Genomic DNA, 14055 nt, shown 5'->3' on the forward strand with positions numbered 1-14055 from the left:
CATAGTAGAACTTGTAAGAAACTAAAATTATTATTGAAAACCTAAGGCATTTGTTAGAACTTATGGAGTGTCTGTGGTTTTCTATAAACCATATTTTACTTTTAATTCTAGCAAATTAATTTTATCAATTTATTACAATAAAGTCTCTGGTGAATTCAGTCTTTTGAATAAAATAATTAAAGAATGGTTCAGTATAAATTGCAGTATCTGTGAATAGTTAGGGATACACATTACTGTGAAAGCTTGACTGACCACAAGGTCCTCTTTTGAGTGCATACAGTCAAACTGTGAGATAAAATTAAGATAATTCTAAACTCTCTGTAAAGCCAGAATCTACTAATAACAGAAATCTTTCCCAAAATTAAAACAAACAGAGAACATCCATTACATTTTTACAATTATTTCCTCCAAGAATTAAAGAAACAATATTTATTGCTTACAGTTTCAGAGGCTGAGAAGTCTAAAGTCCAAGGGATACATCTGGTGAGAGTCTTGTTCTTGATGGTAACTCTACAGAGACGCAGGGTATCACATGGCAAAATGGCAGAAGCGGGGAGAGAGAGAGGTGGGGGTGGGGGGGAGAGTTTCTCACACATACTCCTTTTAAAGCCATTAGGACCATGCCTATGACTACCTTTAAACCATCAATGGATTAACCCATTCACTAGGGCATGGTCCTCACAATCTAATCACCTCTTGGAGGCCCCACCTTTCAATTACCATAATAGGATTTTCTACCCTCTTAACACTGTCACTGTAGTGATCAAGCTTCAGTGACTTTTTGGGTCATCCAATCCATAGCATTCCCTTGACTGGAGATGGAAACACTTCCTAGAAAATTAGGGTTAATTTTTTATTTTATTATATATTTTAATATTAATGCACATAAAACTCACGATGATAAGAGTGACAAAAGACTAAGTATAAACAAAAGTACCCTATTAAATGGAATTAATTTACTTAACTCTTTAACTGGATGTTAAAAATGCATCTCCTAGGGAATTTTTACTGAAAGAACTGTAATTACCAATTATAATAAGAAAGATCAGAAGATGAGGGCATATTTAGTAATTGCATACAAATTGCCTCATTGCATATTCTGAAAATGTTTCTTAAGAAGTTATCACTGTATTTATTGTTCATTGAAAGTATCCTATATTTGATTTCTGTGCCAGAAATGCAATATGGCATTTTTATAGAAAACTAATACCTGAGATTTTTGGTAATCTCCAGCTGGAGGCAAAATTATAATTAGAGATATGTAGGTATAATATCAAAATTCCTGGGCTTATAGGGTTCAGAATTCCTGGATCTCAAGGGCATCAAGGTTTCTAATTATCTTCTCATTGTTCATTCCTCTTGATGAACTCTCTATCTCTCCTCTCCAACCCTTCTCCTTTTTTTTTTTTTTCTTTATTTTTAGCAAGGCTCAAAATCCTTATGAGAAGAATTTTCGAGGAACATAAAATGATAGTATAAAATCTAAACATACTAATGAGGAAGACTAGAAAAGACCTGATGCCCAAAAGCTCATAATTTTCACTGAAAGTGAATCACAGGGGTATTATCTCAGAACTATGTAATATTTAGCAGAAAAAAAAATACTTACAAATGAATCAAAGAAATAAAAAGAATGATAAAAAAGTTAGTACACATCTGTTTTTGAAAATTAGGTTCTCATAAAAATGAGTTATTTTGATTGTAGCATTTGTGAAAAGAAGCTTTAGTTTTTAATGCATTTAAATAACTTATGCACTGTCTATCTCATAAAATATTCTGCCATGTTCTTTTCATCTGTTTGAATGTGCCTCGTTAATGCTGCCACCAATTCTTTTCATTTCTTCTTTTTCTTTTTTACTTTATGTATCATTGCTTAAACTATAACTAATACTATGAGCCATGCATAGTATCCCTTTGTCTAAAGCCTTTACCCTTTGGAAACAAGATATATAACTTGAAAATACAAATACTAATATTTTCACAGTGTCATAAATTTGTGACCACTGCCTTGAGCAAAGAAACTTTTATTCCTGATTTTAGCTGTATGTCATTATGATGAACTATTCCATGGGTAAAACTGATAGCTCACAATTTTATTTAAAATTTATTCTACAAAAATGTCCATGGATGAAAGTAAAATGTCCATTGGTAAAGTGATTATTTTATGCCAAGTCTATAGCTATACAGAGATATTTTGAGAGTTTGTGGATATCTGTAAGGCTGAAGTCAGGGAGCAAGGAAGTACCTTAAGAATGATAGAATGGAAGTTAAAGTGAGAAATTTGGGAAAGAAAACGGGCTTCTAGTTGCCTGTCAGTAATTATAGCTCTACAGATTGTGTCCTCCGCATTATTTCTTACCTCTGTTTTCTCAGAGATTTTTCTACATGGAAGTCTCATTCCTTAATTTTCATGGCACATACAGGTGGAATTTGAAGGAAGTCCAAATTCCTATCTCAAAAATCACTTTCCCAGAATGATCCTCTCTTTAATATTTCTTTAAAAATGTTTTTGTAAAAATATATTTTATACATGTATTTCATACGTGCATAGCTGTTTGTATGCATATCATTATACTTGTATGTGCTTACATAGAGATTTTATATATGACATAAAAGAGAGGAAAGAGGAAGAAAAGAGTTACTTCATAACATTAATCTTTCATCTAGAAATGAGAGATTTCTAGAATGAGGATGTATAAAAAGAGGGCAATATCTTTCCTCTGTTTAATGCAGCATTATTAATAGCTTACACAACCAAGAAATACTAAGTAATGAAACAATGATCTGAGAGAGGGAAAAAAAGAGTTCACAGGTTGTGAATCAAACTTCTGCACTTGCTTTAAGAGTTTGTGAACAGAAAATCTTCAGGCCTTAAGTAGATTTGTTGGTTTCACGTTTGGTTCAAAATTATTGTAACTACTGAATATGTTGTCTAGGAAACAGAGCAAGAAAAAGAAAATAAAATTCCTGGGCTTTCCTTTTCCCTTCAACCTGGTTTGTAAAGTTTGACTTCTTCACTTCCATTCCTGATTGCATCTGTTAAAAACAAGTAATATTTTATGTTCAAAATTCTAATATGCTATTAGGACTTGAGAAATATTAAGCAAATAACAATTATGAATTGTTAATGCTGCTGTAGAGCTAGGGTCTGGAGCTCACAGACCCCTCGAGCCTGTTGTGCAGACTGTGTCACAAACCCTTCACACGCAGGTATACAAGCTAGGTAACTGGAAAAAAGGTCCTTGGATACTTGATTGAAGAAAAGTAGTGTTTTAGTCTGTTTTGTGTTGCTGTAACAGAATTATCTGAGACTGGGTTATTTATAAAGAAGAGAGGTTTATTTGGCTTACAATTCTGGGACAGATGCATCTGGCACGGGCTTCAGACTGCTTCTACTCATGGCGGAAAAGTGGCAGGCAGCCAGCGGGTACAAGCAGATCACATGGTGAGAGGAAGCAAGAGAGAGAGAGGAGGTGCCAGGGTCTTTTTAAGCAACGAGCTATCATGGGAACTAATCGAGAGAGAACTCACTCATTAATCCCCATTCCCCAGGGAGAGCATTAATCCATTCATGAAGGATCTGCCCCCATGACTCAATCAGTTTCCAACACTGCCACATTGGGGATCAAATTTCCACATGAGTTTTGGCAGGGACAACACATCCAAACTCCATCAAGTAGTCTTTATTTCTGCACGCGCGTACATACACACACACACACACACACACACACACACACACACACACACACACACACACACACACACACACACACACACACACACGTCTAGGAGCTAGGCAGTCCAAAGAGAAACTCAAAACTCAACTGCCGCCAGCAAAGTCCAAAGAAAAACTGAGCAGCTGCTGGCAAAGTAAACATGCTCTCTTTTTAGACACAAGCTCTCTGCTGGCCAGCAGTTCAGGGCCACTACTCCACACAAATCTAGAACACACAATAGCAACAAAAATAAAAAGACACATTGGTACCCATGTGCACTAACTCCACCCTCCCACACGATTTGTTTACTAGGAATGTGCTGCACCACATCCAACTGGGCCTAAGGCAAGGGGGCCTGACTAGACTATTATATTTTCCCAACAGCTGCTAATAAGAACTACATGCCAACAAAGTGTGGTTATTACGTTTTATCTTTGAAAATCTATGAATAACTTAATGAAAGAGTTTGCTTAGAAGTATTTTTTGAAGTAATCTTTCTATAAGTACTCAAAATCATTCTCCAGTGAATATCTAGGTTTTAAAAAACTTGAAAATATTTCTGTTTTTAGAATAATATAGATTTCAATAAAAAAGGAATAAACATGTTTTTTTTCAAGGGAGTCTCTCGATATTGTTATAAGTTTACCTGAGGCCAACAAAAACATATACATATATACACACACACACATAAATATATTTGTATTTAAAGGTTTTTTAAAGATAAAATAGTTATAAATTTATTAACATAGAATTCATCTAGTACTCATTGTCTAATCATAATAAAGTTGATAACATATAATACCATCTTTTATTGCCTTCATGAATTGTTTCTCTGTATTTGCAAAAAAAAATTAAGTGAATGAAATATGGTATATATCCTCCTCCTTATATGGACTGTATGGGCTGCTCTCAACTCTGTGAATTAGCTCCTATCCATAGAAGGGTTTCTCTACTATTACCTGATCGGGGAACACTTACCTCTTCACTGCTAGAACTGGCCTAATTGATGTTCACTTCATGAGGACATTAATATGTACTAGGTCTGTTTCTTTAGATGTTAAGAGTTTTTACAGCTATTTTTAACACAGTAAAACAGCATCTATCCAGAAAATAGCTTTTTATATGCAACTACAATGCTTCTGCCAAACCTTACAGTTTTTATCAAGGTCCAGTAAGAAAAGCTGAACCGTCATAGTTATATCAAACAGAGATATAATATAAGGAATGGTTTATAAAGTGTTGAAAGGGATGAATGAGCAAGAAGCAGATAAGAAAATTAAAACAGGGAATAAGAGGAGTCAAGCTAAGATTCAGGAAATGCTCCGAAAACCTGCAAATGCTCCAGACCTGGAACTCATGAGCCTCCCTTTGTTGCTGAACCGGTAAAGGTGCTCTTATAGATAGTACTGGAACCTCCAAGACAGCTTCCTCTTCTGAGGCAGGAACATCTTAAAAAGCTTAGTCACTTCAAAGACTGCTAGAGTTGACAATAAATAACTTCTGTTGTCTCTGCAGTAATCACCAGCAACCACCTGCACTTGCCTCCACCGCCTAAAGCAAAATAGTTTCTTCCTTCTGCCTTCTAACAGACCAAAGTCTCATGGGCATATTCTAATTTAAAGCCAGCTGGGAAATACATTTGAAATATCTCAAGCATCAGCAGCACAGAGTACATAAAGAGGCAGGTATGAGGCTAAAAGACAATGAAAAATATCTTACATTCAGTGTCTCCAAAGAGCAAAGAGCATCTCACCTGTATGGTCTCTGAAGCCTTGTTTCCATTTAAAAAGAAAAAAAAAATGGTGCCCTCATTATTCATAGGATACCTTTTCTATTTTTGAACATTTCTATGATTGTAATCTCATTCTGACTGGAAGACATAACTTTAATTGATGCTTCTCAGTGCAAACCATTCAATGTCTCTCCATCACTCTTTCTGATGTAGAGAAGGACCATGTAATTTTTAAGAAAATGAAATTTATTGTTTACCGTTTCAGGGCCTGGGATGTCCAAAGTCCAGGGAACACATCTGGTGAAGGTCTTCTTTGGTGGTAACTTTACAGCGACACAGGGATCTCCACATGGCAGAGAATGGTGGAGCAGAAAGAGAGAGACTCTCAGGTGCTCCCCTTTTTAAAGCCCTCAGAACCACACCCATCACCACCATTAAGCCATCAACTTAATCACCTCTTTAAGGCCCGACCTTTCAAATACCCTAATAGGATTTTGTAGTGGATTGAATTATGTCCCCCCAAAATTCGTTGAAGCTTGAATTGTGTTCCCCAAGTGTTATGTATTAGAAACTTAGCCCCCACTCTGACTGTTAAGAGGTTGAAAAATCCTATTATGCTAAATGAAACAATGAGCCTTGAAGAGGTGATTGGATTGTAGGACCATGGAGTAGTAAGTGGATTAAAAATGGTGGTCAGGGGTGTGGTTTGAAGGCTCTAAAAGGAGAGCATGAAGAGTCTCTCTGAACTCTCTGCTTCCACCATCTTGCAATTTGAGGGTCACTGCCACTACCACCAAATGTGTTCCTTGGACTGTGCATTTCCCAGCCTCAAAACTGTAAGCAATAAATTTTGTTTTCTTTATAAAATATTTCTGTGTATTTTGCTCTAAGCAACAGAAATGGACTAATACAGATTTATCAGTCTCAGTAGTTAGAGTGGGGATTAAATTTTCGGGGGACATTCAACCCAAGTCATTCCACCCCTGGTCCCCCACAGTTCATGTCCTTTTCACATACAAATACATTAATTGCATCCCCAAAGTCTTAACTTGTTTCAACTCAAAGGTCCAAAGTCCAAAGTCTCATCTGTAAAATCAAAACAAGTTATCTACTCCCAAGATACAATTGTGGAACAAACAAAGGGTACATATTCACATTCAAAAAGAGAGAAATAGGTCAAAATAAAGGGGTAATGGGACCCAAGTAAGTTTAAAACCCAGCAGGGCAGGCATTAAATCTCAAAGCTGGTGAATCATGTACCTTAAATTCTTGGTATGGGACTTGAGTCCCCCAGTCCTCGAGCAACTCTACTCCTATGGCTTTCCTAGACTCAGGTGATCCTTTAGCTCTTGGAGGCTGGCATTGCATGCTGGTAGCTCTACAAGCCTGGGATCTCCATGGGGGCCCCACTCCCACAGCTCCACTAGGCATGAGTTTGATGAGGTTTCTTTTCTACAAGTCCAGCTCCACATTTCCTCTCATTGTTGCTCTAGTGAAGACTCTGTGTGGTGAATCCGGTCATGTGACAGATCTCTTCCCCAGGCCTTTTTATATATCCTTTGAAATAAGGGTGGATGCACCCAAGCCCTCACAGCTCTGGCATTCTGTGAGCCTACAAACAACATCATGAGATGGTGCCAATGATACTGGATTATATTTTCCAAACCTGCAGGTCTAGCCACACCTGGGGCCAAATTAGCCACAGCTACAGCAGCCAGAGAAGCTGGGGTGTGAAGATGCCATCTCCAAGATCTCTGAAATGCCTTCAAGGTCTTTTTTCCCTTCTCTTCATAATCCCTTTCTTCTATATTAATCTCCATAGCAAATGGTCACAGGGCTGAGCCATTGCATTTTTCTCCAGAGAGACATAATCAATAGAATGCATTATAAATACATGAGAAGGGATTTATTAGGGGAAATAGCTCACTCAGTTTTCAAAACCAGGGAAGCTGATGGTGTCCTTGGCATAAGTCGTGATTGTGAAAAGTCCCATGGTAAGCCATCAACAAATTTTCTAAATCTTTACACTCTCCTTCCCTTTTAAATTCTGGTTTTAAGTTATTCCTTTGCACTATAACCAGTGTAGATTGTTACAAGTAGCCATGCAGCTTCCATAATGCCTTGCTACTTAGAAATTTCTTCTGCCAAATACTCAGGGTCAGCACCTTGAAGTTCTACATTCTATAAAACGTTTGTACATGAACAGAATGCAGCCAAGTTCCTTGCCAGTTCCTAGCAAGGGTGATCTTTGCCTACTTTCCAATAAACTCCTTCTTATTTCTATCTGAGCCCTCCTTAGAATGGTCTTTATAGTCCATATTTCCATATGCATTCTGGTCACCACCATTTAACCAATCACTAAAATATTCCAAACTGCCCCGATTTCTAAACTTCCACCAGCAGGTAGGCTTTCTCTCACCTTTTCCTCCAAATTCTTCCAGACTCTCCTCAACACTGAGTTACAAAGCCACTTCCACATTTTCAAGTATTGTTATATGCAGCACCCCACTTCTCTGGTACCAATTTTCTGTGTTAGTCCATTTCCATTGCTTATAAAAAAAATACCTGGAACTGGGTAACTTATAAGAAAATGAAATTTGTTGCTTAGTTTCAGAGGCCAGGAAGTCTAAAGTCCAGGGAATACATCTGGTGAGGTGACTATACAGAAATGCAGGGCAAGAATGGTGAGGTAGAGAGAGATATATCCATGCAGATACTCTGGCATTCTGTGAGCCTATGATCAACACCATGTGGATAGTGCCAAGGCTTCTGACTTATATTTTCCAAAGCTGAAATTCCAGTTGAGTTAGCTGTCTCCCCTAATAAATTCCTTCTCATGTATTTATAATGTATCCTATTGATTCTGTCTCTCTGGAGAAAAATGCAATTGGTCAGCCCAGTGACCATTTGCTAAGGAGGTTAATCTCTAAGGAGGTTAGAAGAAAGGGATTTTTTTTTCATGCAATCTCCTTTTAAAGCCCTCAGAACCATTCCCATGACCACCATTAAACCATCAACTTAATCACTTCTTTACAGCCCCACCTATCAATTACCATAATAGCATAACAGGGTTTCTTACCCTCTACAGTTACAATGGAAATTAAGCTTTGTTGGTGGGGAAGACATTCAACCTGAGGCGGTCTCATACACTACATGTTCTATGCTCAAAAGGCATCAGGGAGATGAAAGTCAAAAATTTCTGTTGTCTTATGTCAATTTAAAACCAAGTGCTTTTATCTGGCTCTCATCTTCACAACTGCCAGTCACCTCTACCTAATCCTTCTCATTCTAACACTTTTGGACAATTTTGTTTTCTTCAAATTTTCAAAGATTTCTGATTTTACAATATAACTAGTACACCCTTTAAGAAATCAATTCAGCAGCTTTGCCAGTTCCTGAACCTCCTTATCAGAAATTGTAGAGAAAAATATAACTTTAACATGCGCAATTTGCTTCTGTAATAATGCTTGCTAAAAATGAGAAAAACATAACTAATGCCATTTTAAGTACATCAGCCATCTTAAGTAAGGCAGCTTCTAAAGGGTCATGTAGAGGCCAAGCATAGTCACGGCGGGCCTAGGCATGCTAGATTCCAGGAAGGGAATAAAGTACACCCAGTTCCAGGAAGAACTGACCAGTTCCTTATCTAGGGGCCACCTGGTCTGACTACAAGGAAGATAAATGATTGAGCAATACACTGTTCATTGTCAGTGGGCCAGCCCACTAAAACCCACCAATAAATTTAAAGGTCGACTCAGATGACCAATAAGTAATATACAACTCATTCTGTTACCAAAGTCTGTCTAAAAAACGGTATAAAAAGCGCCTGTGTTAAGGGCTCAGGGCCGCTCCTGTCCTGGAGACTGAGCGACCCCAGTGTGCTGGAATAAACTCCTCTTGCTTGATTGCAACGATCTCTGTCTCTTGATCTTTGTGAAGTGAGCCATCCCGACGTGTGGGATTTGTGCACAGTGCACAGGTCTAACAAAATAAATTCCTTTATTCAAGTTACCAATTTCTACAATCATGCCTGTAACTTGTTGTCAATAATTGCTTTACTTTAGAAATCTTGAATACTTTCATATTCTTTCTTTTAGTAATTTTAAAACATGTTTTACCCTCATTCCACTATGTTTTACCCTTTGACCATATGGTAATATAACCATGTTTTCAGTTTCCTCTCTCAGAACTGGGGTGTAGGAAAAATTTCTCTTCTTCCTTCCTACAGTCTCTGACTGCACACATATAAGTATTAAACTGACATGACACAGATTAACAAGAGAAAAATATACAAAAAAAAAAGATTAATTATAATGTTACAGGATGTGGGGAAACTCATAAGGAAATGAAGACCCAAAGAAGCAGTTATACACTGAATTGAAAAAAGAGTAGTAAATTATGAAAACATGACAAGACAGAAGAGCTTGAGCTAGGGTAGTTAATGCTGGAAAAGTAACTAGGAAGATAAGAGTTAGATTAACAAAGTTTATTTGTACAGATATTTTTTTGGCTCTGACTCTCATCTCTGGTGAGAGGAATGCATCTTTCTTCCTGGTATACAAAAGATGTCTTCCATTTGGAGGTTTTTTTCCCTCCTGCTTTCAGGAAAAGAGAGGGGAGATCAGAATTCCCTTCTTGCCCATGCTGTTTTTCAAGTGCATTTAGCTCAAAATAATCCTTATGACCAGAGGCTATTTTGGGGTGGCATATTCTGCCACCATTCAGAACTCATCTCTCCATTATTTTTTTCTTTTTTTTATAAGTATTTCCCCAGTCATCCTAGGTAAGCATGCAAATTGTCTGGTTATTATAAATCAACTCTCAAAGAACCATGATGTATGGAACTTCATCATGCTGCATCTAGTATGTACCTTCTTAACATGCTGTAAGTGATTAGGAAGCCGAAGTTTTCCCAGATCTGTTCACATGAGGTTAGCATACTTTGATTGCTGTCCTTTTCCATTCTTGCATTTATTTTTAAATGTAGGAAGTAAATAATTCCGTGCTTGAAAACATACTAGCAAAAATTACAAAATGTCATTCTTGCTCTATCTAGCTATTACTTTTATTTATTTTGTTATTCATTGCTTCCTCTGAGTAGAGACTACTTAATGAAACTATTGATTGAATAAAGGTGAAAGAATTGGGTGATTAGAAAAAAATGCCTCTGTATGTGTGGGTAGGAGGCAATGTGTGTGGTGTGTATATGTGTGTGTGTCACATCATATAAAGAAAACATTAGATAAAACTGCCAAATATATTCACTCAATATTCTGCATGTACGAATTTATGCAAAAAAAATTTTAGAGCACCATTATGACAAAAAACTATTGCCTTAGGCTTTTTGTGATAATAAAAAAGCTAGTGCCAACAGGCCAATATCTACTCTCTGGTACACTCAGGAAAATAAATGATTGATATGACTGTTTGACTGAATAAAAGTATTCTAAGGTTATTTATACATAAGAAATTATATTGCTCTGGTATCTAAAGTAGGTATGGAAACTTATCTCAAAGTGCTATCTAGCTACTTCTTAACAGAATGTTTCTCTTCTGAAATTGTACTAAAGGCCTAGGACATTTTTATTGCTTGAGTCAATTCACAAAGTAGTATGTGTTACTATATATATTTATATATTTCACATAAATACCAAAATATTTTTCTTTAAAAGTTTTTCTTGTTGAAATTCTAATTTGCTACCATTTATTAATATAAAAGGAATCTATGGATTAGTTATACACTACAATTTCGAAGTTTAAATTGCTTTCATGTTTCTAGCTGAATTTTTATTTCCCAGAATCAAATTAGAAATTATAAAAATCCTACAATTTTACTAGATATAAAAATGGATAGTGACTATTTAGGAAATAATAAAAGGACATGATATAGTTACAAAGTAAAAAAGTAAAGTTTATTTTGAAAGGCATATACCTAGATCTAAATTAATAAAGAATGACAATACACTATTGTTTTTATTTTATCATGCATCCAGAACAGATTTTGTTGCTGGGCTTTCAGTTTTTAAATATATTTTCAAGAATTTTGTGGGCAGTTTGGTAGCAAAATGTCAGACAAAATAATAACCACACCTAAGCATGCGACTTATACTAGTATAATAAAAGCAAATTTGATTTCTAAAACTGGTCTTTATTTTTAAATAAAGAAGTATTAGGAACAAGATGGACATTGTTTTCAGTATTATAAAATTCAGAAATTTTCTGTTGAAATATATCTTTTTTTTTCTATTTTCCTCTGATGAACTTTTAGCATTAAAATGAAATACATGACTAATTTATCTAATTAGCTGTAGCTATCTAAAATGACAGACATGTATCTAAAACCATTTCTATCGTGGTATCATATATCACAATAGACAAACATAATATGCAGCGGATGTATTGAGACCCCATCCAGATGTTCATATCATTCTGGTTCAGATACTGGCTGATAGCATGTTACTGCAAATGCTGTGTCTCTCCTCCTGAGGGCTTTCTCTTGACTCCTGTGCAAGACAGATGAAAACTACTAAGTGCCAATGCCCCTCTGAAACAACCCTTGTCCAATAATGAATATAAATAGGAGGATAAATCTCCCTATTTCCCTGACCGTAACCCCAGAATACTCTTATGCTTGTTCTTTTCTGTCTTCCATAGTTCTTCAGCAAATGGTCAGTTGCCAAGACCAGTAACCTTCTGAATGATGCTCTCTTTACAGGCTTCTGTGTTTCATCCCCTCTCTCTTATCAGTGCTCCTGAGATCAACTGCAAAATAAATAACTTGTCTTTAATACCTTGTCTCAGAGTCTCTTTTTGAGCAAACCCAAATCAAAACAATATATCAAAAAAAATTTTTTTTAAAGTACTAAAACACTATCTGTTTAGTTAATGAGAAATTTTTATGTCAAAGAGAGTAACTTCAAGATTTTGAAAATGAGTTTTGTTGAAATAAGTTTTAATCATATATAACAATTATAAACAGTAGAGACATTCTGATGATAATTCTGTGTGCCCAGAGTAAAATTGTTATTTTTTTTTGCATTTTTATGTTTTTATAATGACATATTAACAAAAATTAAATCACAGAATACAATAATATAATTCAAAGGAACCCTGGAATGAATTTGAAAAATACAGCAAAAGACCTGTCAGTTTCTATCATTAATAATTCTATACCATGTGTATCTGGTGAATACCATGAGATGAAATTTTGTCTACTTGTGGCTATTTATTTTTTTTATTAATACTAATATGCTTTTTCCTACCTCAGCAGTTTAGTCCCTAATAAATAAATAAATAAATAAATAAATAAAGGCGCATTAGGAAATGAGAACACTGAGACAGGTTTTATTTATTATTGTTGTTCTTTGCTCTGCTGTTCTTGCTTTCTCGGTTTACAATTGTTTAGTCTCTCATTTGGGCCAAAGTGATAAATTCAATAGGTTCTGAAAAAATCTGAATGGTAATTGATGATGCAACACGAATTCTCATCAAAGATATTTATGGAGAAATAAATGGAATTATAAACCGTTGAGAGAATGAGTAGGAAAAGTTTTACTTCATCTTAACACTGACAAGCATGCAACAGACCTTTGTACTTCTCCAAAGATCTTGTTTTAATAGGTCAATATTAAAAAGGTGTTTGCCTCTTTTAGATAAATCACTATAAATAATAAAGTAGCTACATTTTCTCTCTATATATAGCATACCCAGAGTTGACTGCCGCTAGCCATATTACCTCCCAAATGTGTATTTATGTTTGTCAGAACATATACCCTTATGAGGAGCCGTATCTTATTTTATGTTTTCTGCTACACATTAAAACACTTTTTTACATACTATATTTGCATTTCTATAGTGCCACTTAGCAAAATAAACAAATAAAAATACTCTAGCATTTGGAAAGATTTATTATTTCATTTTTTACATTGTGATGGTTCATTTTGTCATCTTGACTAGGCCACCTAGTGCCTACATATTTGTTTAAACATTATTCTGGGTAAGTCTGTGAAGGTGTTTCTGGATGAGATTAGCATTTGAATAAGTAAATTGAGTAAAGCAGATTGCCTTTCCCAATGTGGGTGGGCCCCAACCAAATCACTAAAGGTTTGAATACCATAAAAGACTGAATAAGAAGTAATTCTTTCTCTCCACCTCACTGTCTTCCAGTTGGGGCACCTGTCTTTTCCTGTCTTCAGACTTGAGGTAACATTAGGCCTATATCACTAGCTCTTCTAAATTTGGACCTCTCAGCCTCCGTAATTGAGGGAGCCAATTCCTTACAATAAGTTTCTCTCTCTCTTAATATCTATATCCTATCAGATGTAAGTAACTCTACATAAGCATGGGTTTGTTCCTATATTCTATTAAATATTTATAGAACCAATACCAATTCTTCTCAAACTCATCCAAAAATTGAAGTGGAGGGGATACTTCCAAGCTCACATTATAAGGACAGTATTACCCTGATACCAAAGCCAGACAAGGATACGACAATAACAAAAGAAACTACAGGCCAATATCCCTGATGAACATAGATGCAAACTCCTCAACAAAATACTAGTAACAAATTCAACAGCACAGTAAGAAGATCATTCACCATGACCAAGT

The sequence above is a fragment of the Cynocephalus volans genome, chromosome 9, assembly GCF_027409185.1.
Source record: "Cynocephalus volans isolate mCynVol1 chromosome 9, mCynVol1.pri, whole genome shotgun sequence".
In the NCBI taxonomy this organism is placed as follows: Eukaryota; Metazoa; Chordata; class Mammalia; order Dermoptera; family Cynocephalidae; genus Cynocephalus; species Cynocephalus volans.